At 40.1% G+C, this 14,691-nt stretch overlaps 1 non-coding gene across 1 annotated transcript; it reads left to right on the top strand.

Moving 5' to 3' along the window:
• Positions 1-10,148: 10,148 nt before the first annotated feature.
• LOC131759057 (U6 spliceosomal RNA) lies at positions 10,149-10,255 on the top strand. The gene has a single exon (XR_009336386.1). It is a non-coding gene; the product is annotated as a U6 spliceosomal RNA (small nuclear RNA).
• The last annotated feature ends 4,436 nt before the right edge of the window (positions 10,256-14,691 follow it).

Here is a 14,691-nt window from a genome sequence, read left to right as displayed (position 1 = left end):
AAAATGTTCCCAGACTGATAAACATTCCCCTCTTGTGTGGGGATTTGAGCTGCTTTCCACATCAGAGGCTCAAAGGCGCTCAACTGGAATGTCCCCAGCCTGCCAGGGAAAGAAGAAATCTTCCTCAGCCAAGCGTTTCTGGTTGCTTGGACACCCGCATTATAGTTTTTGTCGCTTGACCTATCTTCCTCTGTTGCCCTCCGTCAGTTCCATCTGTAAGTCAGATAGAAATTTATGATTTAGGCCAACCAGAGAAACATTTTGTGGTAAATTATTGAAGGACGATTTATGTTTACATTCTTATTTTCAATGAAACTGCACAGGAAAACAACAGTGTACCATCAATTACATCTGACTATCAGAGGAGCAAGTACAGTGATATAATAAGAAGCACGGTTTTATATACGGACGACCCTGGTTTCAAGTCATAGCTCCACCATCTTCTAGCTGTGACCCAATTAACTTTATGGAACATTTCATCACACACAGCTGAAGGTACATCCTAACTGACGTGCCCACAGTTTAAGTAATAACTCTTTACGTAACACTTTAAAAAGCATTTTCACATGATTTTATTTATTCTAGTCAACAACCTATGAAGTAGGCAAGACAAATATTATTATTCTTATTTTACAAGGAAAAAAATATGAGGTTCAGTGTGTAAACTACCCAGGTTTGCCAGGGAAATTTGGAATTGAAACCTAGGTTTTTGTATTTTAAATTCTGCCAGGTTCACTATGTACTGCAAGTAAGTAGTAGCAAAAACAAGTAAATTCTGAGAGGGCAACTTGTTATAACAATTAAGCACAGGAATTCATCAGTAAACCTGCCTGAATTCAAGTCCCAGCTCTGCCACCTACTGGCCCGTGTCACCAGTCAGGTAACTTAACCCCTCTGTGCCTCAGTGTCCTCATGTATAAAATGAGGATAAGGGTGATACTATTTTCCTCCCAGAATTCTTATGAAGATTGAATTGGTTAATATACATAAAGTACTTAGAACAATGCTTGGTCTAGTGAAGCACTATACAGGTGTTACCTATTATTACCGTTTATCAATATATTATTAAAAGCTGCATGCCTCAAGGAGAGCAATATTTAACTTCTAAACTCACTAAAGCTGCAACACCCCAGAAGACTTCGAAGAAAAAGGGATATGCTGACATTGCTTTGGTAAGGTGCATAGAAATTATGAAATGAGGTAGGGCAACTTTGCAAATAATTGCAAAGAAATGATCAGCCTATCAAATTAATGTTTGCTTTATCCTTCAGCAGTAGTAAGATTAATGAAATTGGCATTTTGTATTATTAACTAGAATCAATTTACTACCATATAGTTTGCATATGTATGACGACTGCAGAATTCCTTCCATTTCTAGCTTCTCCACTGAATCATAGTAAATCTGAACAAATTATATTTTGGTGATTTAATTCCTTTGTAAAATAGGTAGTATATTCCTTATTTATTTATTTATTTATTGCTGCATTGGGTCTTTGTTGCTGCACACGGGCTTCCTCTAGTTTCAGGGAGCAGGGGCTACTCTTCGTTGCGGTGTGTGAGCTTCTCATTGCAGTGGCTTCTCTTGTTGCAGAGCACAGTCTCTAGGCATGAAGGCTCAGTAGTTGTGGCTTGTGGGCTCTAGAGCACAGGCTCAGTAGTTGTGGGCTTAGTTGGGCTTAGTTGCTCTGTGGCATGTGGGATCTTCCCAGACCAGGGCTTGAACCCATGTCCCCTGCATTGGCAGGTGGATTCTTAACCACTGCGCCACGAGGGAAGTCCCTATTCTTTCTATAACTTTGGAAGTTATATTCCAAAAGAATGGGTGTATATGTCCTTTTGACACTGCATGATTCAACTATTTTTTAAATGTTGAATAGGGCTGGATTTATATCTTTTTTGGAGATGGTCATTTAGAGAAGTGGAAGAGATTGGTAACTGTCCTTAGAAGAGCTAAATCACTGATTTGCTTCAAATTATATCAATTATCTCTGGTCAACAAATGGCTGAAATCCAGAAGTATCAGTCAAGGTTCTTAGATGCAAGTCTGACTGACTTAGGCAAAGAATTTATTGAAAGGTTAATAAGAAGCTCACAGAACTCTTTGGAAAGCTGGAGGACCCAGCATAGAAAACTGGTAGAAACAAAGGATGCCCAGCAGCAGCAAGGACCATAGTCAAAGCCATACCCATACCAGCCAACTAGGGCCCACATTGCTAGACCCACTGGCACAGACCACCACAACTTGTACTATCACTGTGAGGGCGCCAGCCACTGGGTGCCACCATTGCCATAGCTCACCTTTCCCACTTATGTTTTATTTTACAAATTCTTGTATACTTATACTTTACAATGGAATCATTTCCTTATAAGATGCAATAATAGTCATAAGATCTCTTTGTGAAGAAAGCCTTACTGATCAGAGAAATAAAAGCTAAACGATTCATGTCTGTTGAAGTCATATCAAATACCATATTTCTTCCAAGACACACTTTTAAATTTACATTTTAACCTCTCTGAAATCATAGTGTGTCTTACAGTTTGATAAGAATAATAAGTGAGCTTCCCTGGTGGCGCAGTTGTTGAGAGCCCGCTTGCCGATGCAGAGCACACGGGTTCGTTCCCGGGTCCGGGAAGATCCCACGGGCTGGGCCCATGAGCCATGGCCGCTGAGCCTGTGCGTCCGGAGCCTGTGCTCCGCATCGGGAGAGGCCACAACAGTGAGAGGCCCGCATACCACAAAAAAAAAAAAAAGAATAACAAATAATAAGAAAACATTGGGGGTTTTTTATTATTTTTTTAAGATGTTGGAGGTAGGAGTTTATTAATTTATTTATTTATTTTTGCTGTGTTGGGTCTTTGTTTCTGTGCGAGGACTTTCTCCAGTTGTGGCAAGCGGGGGCCACTCTTCATCACGGTGCGTGGGCCTCTCACTATCGCGGCCTCTCGTGTTGCGGAGCGCAAGCTCAGTAGTTGTGGCTCATGGCCCTAGTTGCTCCGCGGCACGTGGGATCCTCCCAGACCAGTGCTCAAATCCTTGTCCCCTGCATTAGCAGGCAGATTCTCAACCACTGCGCTACCAGGGAAGCCCTGTTTTCGATTTTAATTGGCCATTTTATTTTTCTTAGCAGTACATAAAATAATGGTGAGTTTTTTAGGTGATGGTTTAATTCAGTCAATGAAGTACAGCACTTTAAAGATTGACTATTGTTGGTCAGGAAGATTACACATCTTGGATTTTTCCAGGTCGTCCCAATTATATATTTTTTTCAGTAAGTGTATTTATTAAATATATAACCATGTATGACAATGGTTTTTAAAAAAATCTACAAAACTTCCCCATGTCTTTATATTCTCATAGCAAAAAACAAAAACAAAAGACACATTTTGCTAGACTTTATGAAGCCTAATTTTTGGTTTGGAAAATATCATCAGCAAGCATGTTTAAAAGATTATTTCAGTAGTGAATCTATTTTATTCCTGCCTATTACAAAGGCTTTTAAAATTAGATGTATTTCTAGTAATGCCTATTGTCTGTTGCCCCTCTTTTCTCACAGTTTGATTTATAAAAAATATATTTATTATATATTAAGAGATTTAATTGATTTGCTCCCCAAATTAATATCAATATCCTAAATTATTATGGACATTAAATCAATCACATCCATCCTCTTAACAACAATAATCTGTGCCTTGATCATTTAGTATCTGATGCATTTTCTGCATTTAACTGGTGGTTGTTAACTTAATATGCTTAAGAAGGACCTAATACTGCAGTGTGTGTTTTTTTCTCAACAAACCTGGCTTCAGCAATATACCACTCAGATGGTAAATACTGTACTTCTGTGTTTAGGGAACAAATGCCAAAATGACTTACTAACTGGTTCTGCCAAGTTATTTCCAGTATGTTTGAGGAGGAATTAGTGGTGCAATGAAAACATTTTATTGATTTAAAAATCCAGTGCAAGGACACTGAGATTTTTATAAGGCAAAACTTTCAATTACCTTACTCGCAGAGCAATTTAGACAGCCTTGTCATTTGGCAATCCAGTCAAGAGAATGCATGAATAGTATCACTCTGCATAAATATAGATTAAAGAAATCACTCAAAACTATGCAATCATTGACATATACCAGAAAAGAGGTTTATAAGTGTTTCAAAACACCAAGAAAATTGTTAATATAGCAATGTCAGGAAAAATTGACAAAGCTTCAGAAATGAGCAAAAGGGTCCCTGGCTGTCCTTGCAGTAGGCGTTAGGCATTACCTAGCAATCCTGCTGAGGATTATCTGATACTGAGGGATGCACCTTTGTTGTCTTAGTCAGATCAGGCCGCCATGACAAAAATACCATAGACCAGGTAACTTATAAACAACAGAAGTTTACTTCTTGCAGTTTTGGAGGCTGGACATCCAAGATCAGGGTGCCAGCATGGTTGAGTTCTTGTGAGGGCCCTCTTTCATGTTGTAGACTGCTGACTTCTCCTTGTATTCTCACATAATAGAGAGCAGAGAGAGAAAACCAGCTCTCACATGACTTTTATAAGGTCACTAATCCAATTCATAAAGACTCCACCCTCGTGACCTCATCTCATCCTAATTACCTCCCAAAGGCCCCACCTCCTAATACCATCACATTGGAGGTAGGGGTTCAGTATTTGAATTTGTTGGGTGGGGTGGGGGGGACACAAACATTCAATCTATAGCAATTGCCTTTGATCCAATTAGGCTATTTTACAACTCTGTAGGAATGAAAGTTAATCTGTGGAAAACTGATAACCATGCACATGGTTCTTGTTCATGGCAATGTAAGTGAATTTTGTCTGATAGAGAAGTCCTACTTTCTATTTGCTGTCTGCAAGCTGGAAGCTTAGGGAAGCTGGGTGATGTAGTTCCAGTACAAACCCAAAGGCCTGAGAACCAGGGAAGCCAATGGTGTAAATCCCCATCTGTGTCTGAAGGCCCAAGAACCAGGAGTGTGGATGTCCAAGGGCAGGAGAAGATGGATGCCCTAGCTCAAGCAAGAGAACAAATTCACTCGTCCTCCACTATTTTTTTCTATTAGGCCTTCAAAGGATTGAATGATGCTACCCACATTGGTGAGGGCAATATTTACTCGGTCTACAGATTCAAATGCTAATCTCTTCTGGAAAACACCCTCACAGACACACCAAGAAATAATGTTTTACCAGCTGTCTGGGCATTCCTTATCCCAGTCAAGCTGACACATAAAATTAACCATCACAGTGGTACAGCCGGGACCCAAGCCAGGTCCCACTCTTAATGGAGGAGTTTGTCAGCACTACTTCTGTTTTCTCCTGCGGTTCATCTTCAGCTACCTGCTGCTGAAGTGGTCTCCTCCTTAGCCTTCCCTTGCAGCATCTCTACCTCCCCATCATCACCTTCTTGACCCCCTCATCTCTCCTCCTTTTCATACAGTACAATTTAGCTCTGTCCCAGCTGTCTCAGTTGTCCTTCCTACTCCTACTATTTCAAATATGCAAAAGCCTTTATCCTGAAGATGACAAGCAAAAGATACTTCAATTACCAACCAATATTCATCCTCCTGGGAAGGGTGGTTGGAAGTATGTGTATGGACCAGGAGGGTAATTTTAAAAATAATAACTAATTTTGTTTTCCTATCAGATGTGTCTTTGTAAGTTAGTTTTGTTATTGTTTTTCAAGGATTTTTACTTCTCTTTTCCTGGTATTTGGTAGGTGGCTTAGTGCTTTGGTGATTGACTGGATATGAAGGATGATAGGAATGGATGTGTCAAGGATGACTACAAGGACTTCACACTGGGGACGACAAGAGAATGGTCGTGTTTGCCAAGAACAGGAAAATTGGAAAAAGCTGCTACTTCCTCCCTAACCCCAATGGAAATTAGTGGTGGGTGGGAACCGAGAATTTTATTTTGGACATGCACATTTTGAGGTGATAGTAATACTCTGAAGTAAAACATTTAGGTAGTAGAAATTGTATATGAGTGTGGTATAAGTGGAGGAAAAAAGATTGAAGAGAAAAGACTTAGGAATTGACAGCATATAGGTGGGGGCTGGAGCAGAGAGACTGGAAAGACTCCCTCAGAGAATACGTGCAAAATGTTGATTGAATGAAGCAGGGCAAAGGGAAAGAATCTAAGACAACAACAAGCAAAGAAAGGACGGAGAGGTAAGAAGAGAATCAGAACGTTACAGCAATATGGAAGCCAAACAAGAAAAACATTCAACAAAAACAGTAGCTAACACTTATGAGCTTTTAATAATAGCATGCATTATTTCAGTTGAAATTCTCAATAATTATATGATTGAAGTACTATTATAGCTCTTCTCACTAATGAGGAAACTGACTTAGGAAGCTTACATAATTTGTCTGAAGTCATAGAGCTGGTAGTCAAATCAAGACTACTAGGACCCTAAAAATCCAAGTTCCTACACACTACTCTACAGGATGCATTTGAGAATCCAGAGTTTCTGTGAAATTATTTAATCATCATTGCATACCAGGCTCTGTTACGTGTCTTTTATATACTTACTGAATTTTCCACACTCTGCAGATCTACTATCCCCAAATAAAATATAAAGAAGTGTTATGTAACTCACCCAAAACCACATGGTTAAGTAATGGAGCTGAGATTTGAACTGTCAGTCTGTTCCAGAGTTTATACAAAAAAAAGGTTAAGGGGGTGGGGGGAAGCCATTATTCCATTTCAGCAGTTAAGAAACATCAAGCCCTTTCTCACTCTGCAATATATTCCATGGGATGAAACTTTGAAAGCCAATGTCTTAACCTGTGTCAGCTGTCTCCTTACACTGTGTCCACCTTGCAGGCTCAGCCTCTCAGAAAATCCTAACATCTTATCCATTCCATGGTCTCCTGCTGCCTTTTCTCATTTTTGTTCTTCTCAACCATCGCAGGGAACTTGAAGTTTCTGAAGGGCCCAATAGTCTTCGTTGAGCAGATTTTAGTTAATATTAGAAAATAGCTGACTGTCCTAATGTGGCAAAACTGTTAGTCATGTAGGTTCTTTACTTTTTTCCTTCTCTATTTCTTTTCTCTCTGCTCAAAGCCAGGACAAATAGTAAATATCTTCTGTCACCTCTTAAACTAGTATTCTCTCCTCCCCTCACCCATGAATGGATAGGGGAGCAGTGGTTAAAGGGAAATTTTATATTCTTATTATGAGCAGAAGGTAGGGTGGCCAGATTTAGCAAATAAAAATAAAGGATGCCCATTTGAATGTCAGTTAAAAATAATTTTTTTTAGTATAAGTATGTCCCATGCAGTATTTGGAACATACTTATACTAAAAATGAATATTCACTGTTTATCTGAAATTGAAATTTAACTAGGCATCCTGTATTTTATCTGGCAACTATACCAGACTGTGAATTCAGATCATTTTTTTTGGACTTGGCAATTCAAATTAATACAACCCAGTAACTCATGGTACAAAATGAGAAATGGTGCAAAATGTTGCATCTGAGAGGCTGTTCCATTTGAACTCACCTGGAGATATTTATAAACCACATTTCCTGAGTATTCTGATGCTATGGGCAAGGACACCCACATTCCCCAGGCAAAGGATCATGGAGATGCAGCTAACACAGAATGAAATTTTATTTGTGCTGTAATCTGAATCTGGGTGACTTGCAGCTGTCTGGTTTCACAGTGAATTTGAGTATTCATTGGCTAAATCTATCTAATTGAAAATTAGGGTCATTTCTGAAATTTTCAAATTTATTTAAATCAAGTAAGTAACTATTTGAAGTCCCTCCAGAGCCTTTCCTTTATAGTTTTAAGCATCTGGTTTAAGTCTTAAGGTAACCTAATTGTCTACTGGGTTACCCACTTTCTCACTTTCTATATACTATACTAATTTCAGACCCTTTTTCTTATCTATAAAACTATTTTAAAAATCTAATCAGAAAGAAATGTGATTGCAGAGGATCAGCCACGATGACAGCATAGAAAGACCCTAAGTGCACCTCTTCTCATGGGCACACCAAAATTACAACTATTCACAGAACAATCATCAATGAAAAAGATTGGAACCTGCCAGAAAAGACTATCTACAACTAAAGATATAAAGAAGGAACCCCAAGACAGGTGGGATGGGTGGAGTTGAGGTATAGTCAAGTCCTATACTGCCAGGTGGGTAACCCACAAACAGGAGGATAACTACAACTGCAGAGGTTCTCTCTAAGGAGTGATGGGTCTAACTCCACATCAGGTTACTGAGCCCAAGGGTCCTGCACCAAGAGGATGAACCTCAGAACGCTTGGCTTTGAAGGCCAGCGCGGCTTACTTTTGAAAGACCCAGAGGGCTGTGGGACATAGAAACTCCACTCTTAAGGGCACACACAAAATCTCATATGCTCTGGGACCCAGGGCAGAAGCAGTAATTTGAAAACAGCATGGGTCAGATCTACCTGCTAATCTTGGTTAGTCTCTAAGAGAAGCAGGAGGCAACTGGGGTTTAAGCTGGGGACACAGACACTGGCAGAAGCCATTATTGAGAGTTTGTTCTACCACATGGACACTGGGGCTGGCAAGCACCATTCTGGAATCCTCCCTTTAGCATACTGACCTTGGGACCCAGCCCCACTCCCTGCCTACCACCTGTAGGCACCAGTACTGGGGCACCTCAGGCCAAGCAACTAACTGGGCAGGCACACAGCTCCAACCACCAGAAGAGAGCCTGCCTTAAAACTCCCTGAGCCCACAGCTTCCCCTGGGCACAGCCCTGCCCACCAGAGAGTCCAGGACCTGGTCCCACACACTAGTGTGCAGGCATTAGACTCTGGACCCCTAGGGGCCTGCAGCCAGAGACCTTATGACCCAGCTCCATCCACCAGTGGGCAGGTATCAACCCCAAAATACCAAGCCCCAACCACCATGAAGCCTGCCTAGCCTTGGGATCAGCCTAACCCACCAGCAGGAAGACACAAGCTCCAGGACAACAATAGCCCCACAGTCCACAGACCCAGCCCACCAATCAGCAGGCCAATACCTGCCCCAGGACTGACTGGGCCCTGACACCACATACAAGAAGGCCAAAACAAGCTTCAGGACATGCTGGGCCCTACAGCCAGCTGCGTCAGGAACTGGCACCCCCCATCAGTGGTCCAACACCAGCTCTGGGACCCCTGGGCCCTGCAGCCAGACCCTAGGACCTGGCTCTGCCAGTGGGCTGGCACTAGACCCAGGTCTGGTTTTACACGCTGGTGGGCAGACACCAGCCCTGGGATCTCCTGGACCCCTAATTGGCACATCAGCCAGCAGCTGGCAGGCTCCACATGAGGCATGCCGTGGGAACCAACCAGACCAGGGGCCAACCAAGCCTACCAAACCAAACACAATTGTCAGTCCACCATAACAGAAGGATCCACACAGCCCAAAGAGGGGGCACCTATAGCATATAACTCTGATGACCAGAGGGGAGTTCACTGCTGGGATGCATAGGACATCTCCTACAAAAGGCCACTTCTCCAAAGCAGGACAATGTAACCAGCCTACCACATATATAGAAAAAGAAAATAGTAAGTTAGGCAAAATGAGTCAACAAAGGAATATTCCAAATGAAGGGAACTAAGTGAAGTGGAGATAGGCAATCTACCCAAGAAAGAGTTCAGGGTAATGATCAAAAAGATGATCAAAGAACTCCAGAGGATACACAGAGCAAGAAGTTAGAAGTTTTAAACAAATAGTTGGAAAATATAAAGAAGAACCAAACAGAGATGAAGAATACAGTAATTGAAAGGTAAAATACACTAGAAACAATCAACAGTAGATTAAATGATACAAAGGAATGGATCCGCAAGCTGGAAGACAGTAGTGGAAATCACTGAAGATGAACAGAAAAACGAAAAAAGAATAAAAACAAATGAGGACAGTTTAAGTGACCTCTGTGACAACATCAAACGTACTAACATTCACATTATAAGAGACCCAGAAGAAAGAGAGAAAGGGGCAGAGAACATATTAGACATAAGGGCTGAAAACTTCCCAAACCTTCCTGGGAAGGAAACAGATTTCCAAGTTCAGAAAGTACAGAGTCCCATACAGGATCAACCCAAAGAGGGTTGACACATTGTAACTAAAATGGCAAAAATTAAAGATAAAGAGAGACTATTAAAAGCAACAAGGGGGTGCTCGCTTCGGCAGCACATATACTAAAATTGGAACGATACAGAGAAGATTAGCATGGCCCCTGCGCAAGGATGAAACGCAAATTCGTGAAGCGTTCCATATTTTTGAGAGGGTGATGCAAGAGGGAAGAGATATGGGAACATATGTATATGTATAACTGATTCACTTTGTTGTAATGGAGAAAGTAACACACTATTGTAAAACAGTTATACTCCCATAAAGATGTTAAAAAGAAAAAAAAAAAAAGAAAGTTCCTTAACTTTCTTGATCCCTATATCTCTTGTTTGTGAAGTGGAAATGAAAAATCTGATTTTTAGGGTTATTATATGTATTAAAATGAAATAACTATGTAAAACACCTAAAATAAAAAAGCAACAAGGGGGCTTCCCTAGTGGCGCAGTGGTTGAGAGTCCGCCTGCCAATGCAGGGGATGCGGGTTCGTGCCCCAGTCCAGGAGGATCCCGTGTACCGCGGAGTGACTGGGCCCGTGAGCCATGGCTGCTGAGCCTGTGCATCCGGAGCCTATGGTTCGCAATGGGAGAGGCCACAACAGTGAGAGGCCCACGTACCACACACACACAAAAAAAAGCAACAAGGAAAAAGCAACAAGGAAAAGTGGTAAGTTATATAAAAAGGAACTCCCACAAGGCTATTAGCTGACTTTTCAGCAGAAACTCTGAAATCCAGAAGGGAGTGTCACAATATACATAAAGTGATGGAAGAGAAAAACCTACAACCAAGAATATTCTACACAGCAAGTTTCTTGTTCAGATTTCATGGAGAGATCGACAAACAAAATCTAAAAGAGTTTGGCACCACCAAATGAGTTTATAAGCAATGTTAAAGGGATTTCTCTAAGCAAAAAGTAAAGGCCATGAGAAACATGAAAATTACAAATGAAAAAGCTCATCAGTAAAGGCAGATATACAGTAAAGTTAGAAAATCAATCACATACAAAGGTAGTAGGAAGATTAGGAGACAAAAGTAGTAAAATCATCTATATCCAGGAAAAGCAGATAAGTGATACAAAACAATTAGATGTAAAATATATTGTCAAAAACAGTAATTGTGAGGAGAGGAGAATACAAACACAGTTTTCATAAAATGCATTTGAAATTAAAAGTTTATCAACTTAAAAAATCATAGCTATATATAGATATGATTGTTATAACAATCATACATATGTAGATAGATAGATAGATAGATATAAATATCTGTGATTTTTTTATATCTATGTATAAATTTCATGGTAAACACAAGCCAAAAATCAATAATAGACACACACAAAGATGAGAAAAGAATCCAGACATAACACTAAAGATAGTCATCAAATCATACAAGAACAGAAGAAGAAGGGAACAAAAATGAACTACAAAAACAACCCCCAAACAATTAACAAAATAGCAATAAGAACATATGTATCAATAGGTACTTTCAGTGTAAATAGTCTAAGTGCTCCAATCAAAAGACAAAGACTGACTGAATGGATACAAAAACAAGGCCTGGATCCATCCCTTGATCATATTAAAAGCAGCAAGGGAAAAACAACAAATAACACACAAGGGAATCCCCATATGGTTAACATCTGATCTTTCAGCAGAAACTCTACAAGCCAGAAGGGAGTGGCAGGACATATTTAAAGTGATGAAGGAAAAAAACCTACAACCAAGATTACTCTACCCAGCAAGGATCTCATTCAGATTTGATGGAGAAATTAAAACCTTCACAGACAAGCAAAAGCTGAGAGAGTTCAGCACCACCAAACCAGCTCTACAATAAATGCTAAAGGAACTTCTCTAGGCAAGAAACACAAGAGAAGGAAAAGACCTACAAGAACAACCCGAAACAATTAAGTAAATGGTAATAGGAACATACATATCGATAATTACCTTAAATGTAAATGGATTAAATGCTCCCACCAAAAGACACAGACTGGCTGAATGGATACAAAAACAAGACCCATATATATGCTGCCTACAAGAGACCCACTTCAAACCTAGGTTCACATACAGACTGAAAGTGAGGGGATGGAAAAAAATATTCCATGCAAATGGAAATCAGAAGAAAGCTGGAGTAGCAATTCTCATATCAGACAAAATAGACATTAAAATAAAAACTATTATAAGAGACAAAGAAGGACACTACATAATGATCAAGGGATCGATCCATGAAGAAGATATAACAATTGTAAATATTTATGCACCCAACATAGGAGCACCTCAATACATAAGGCAAATACTAACAGTCTTAAAGGGGGAAATCGACAGTAACACAATCATAGTAGGGTACTTTAACACCCCACTTTCACAAATGGACAGATCATCCAAAATGAAAATAAATAAGGAAACACAAGCTTTAAATGATGCATTAAACAAGATGGACTTAATTGATATTTATAGGACATTCCATCCCAAAACAACAGAATACACATTTTTCTCAAGTGCTCATGGAACATTCTCCAGGATAGGTCATATCTTGGGTCACAAATCTAGCCTTGATAAATTTAAGAAAATTGAAATTGTATCAAGTACCTTTCCCGACCACAGTGCTATGAGACTAGCTATCAATTACAGAAAAAGATCCATAAAAAATACAAACCCATGGAGGCTAAACAATACACTACTTAATAACGAAGTGACCACTGAAGAAATAAAAGAGGAAATTAAAAAGTACGTAAAACAGGGCTTACCTGGTGGCGCAGTGGTTGAGAATCCACCTGCCAATGTAGGGGACACGGGTTTGTGCCCCAGTCTGGGAAGATCCCACATGCCGCGGACCGGCTGGGCCCGTGAGCCATGGCCGCTGAGCCTGTGCGTCCGGAGCCTGTGCTTCGCAATGGGAAAGGCCACAACAGTGAGAGGCCTGCGTACCACAAAAAAAAAAAAAAAAAAAAAAAAGTACTTGAAACACATGACAATGGATACACGATGACCCTAAAACTATGGGATGCAGCAAAAGCAGTTCTAAGAGGGAAGTATATAGCAATACAATCCTACCTTAAGAAACAGGAAACATCTCGAATAAACAACCTAACTTTGCACTTAAAGCAATTAGAGAAAGAAGAACAAAAAACCCGAAAATTTATCACAGGCTCCGAACGCGCAGGCCTAGCGGCCATGGCTCACGGGCTTAGTTGCTCCGCGGCATGTGGGATCTTCCCGGACCAGGGCACGAACCCGTGTCTCCTGCATCGGCAGGCGGATTCTCAACCGCTGCGCCACCAGGGAAGCCCTAAAAGCAGGTTCTTTGAGAAGGTAAATAAAATTGATAAACCATTAGCCAGACTCATCAAGAATAAAAGGGAGAAGTCTCAAATCAATAGAATTAGAAATGAAAAAGGAGAAGTAACAACTGACACTGCAGAAATACAAAAGATTATTAGAGATTACTACAAGCAACTGTATGCCAATAAAATGGACAACCTGGAAGAAATGGACAAATTCTTAGAAATGCACAACCTGCCGAGACTGAACCAGGAAGAAATAGAAAATATGAACAGACCAATCACAAGCACTGAAATTGAAACTGTGATTTAAAATCTCCCAACAAATAAAAGCCCAGGACCAGATGACTTCACAGGCGAATTCTATCAAACATTTAGAGAAGAGCTAACACCTATCCTTTTCAAACTCTTCCAAAAGATAGCAGAGGGAGGACCACTCCCAAACTCATTCTATGAGGCCACCATCACCCTGATACCAAAACCAGACAAAGATGTCACAAAGAAAGAAAACTACAGGCCAATATCACTGATGAACATAGATGCAAAAATCCTCAACAAAATATTAGCAAACAGAATCCAACAGCACATTAAAAGGATCATACACCATGATCAAGTGGGGTTTATTCCAGGAATGTAAGGATTCTTCAATATATGCAAATCAATCAACGTGATACACCATATCAACAAACTGAAGGAGAAAAACCATATGATCATCTCAATAGATGCAGAGAAAGCTTTTGACAAAAACCAACACCCATTTATGATAAAAAACCCTGCAGAAAGTAGGCATAGAGGGAACTTTCCTCAACATAATAAAGGCCATATATGACAAACCCACAGCCAGCATCATTCTCAATGGCGAAAAACTGAAACCATTTCCACTAAGATCAGGAACAAGACAAGGTTGCCCACTCTCACCACTCTTATTCAACATAGTTTTGGAAGTTCTAGCCACAGCAATCAGAGAAAGAAAAGAAATAAAAGGAATCCAAATCAGAAAAAAAGAAGTAAAGCTGTCACTGTTTGCAGATGACATGATACTATACATAGAGAATGCTAAGGAGGCTACCAGAAAACTACTAGAGCTAATCAATGAATTTGGTAAAGTAGCAGGATACAAAATTAATGCACAGAAATCTCTGGCATTCTTATACACTAATGATGAAAAATCTGAGAGTGAAATTAAGAAAACACTCCCATTTACCATTGCAACAAAAAGAATAAAATATCTAGGAATAAACCTACCTGAGGAGACAAAAGACCTGTATGCAGAAAATTATAAGACACTGATGAAAGAAATTAAAGATGATACAAATAGA

This window comes from Kogia breviceps, chromosome 6, assembly GCF_026419965.1.
Source record: "Kogia breviceps isolate mKogBre1 chromosome 6, mKogBre1 haplotype 1, whole genome shotgun sequence".
NCBI classification, from domain to species: domain Eukaryota; kingdom Metazoa; phylum Chordata; class Mammalia; order Artiodactyla; family Physeteridae; genus Kogia; species Kogia breviceps.
The sequence above is the reverse complement of the archived record's forward strand: the minus strand, read 5'-3'. Positions and strand labels throughout refer to the sequence as shown.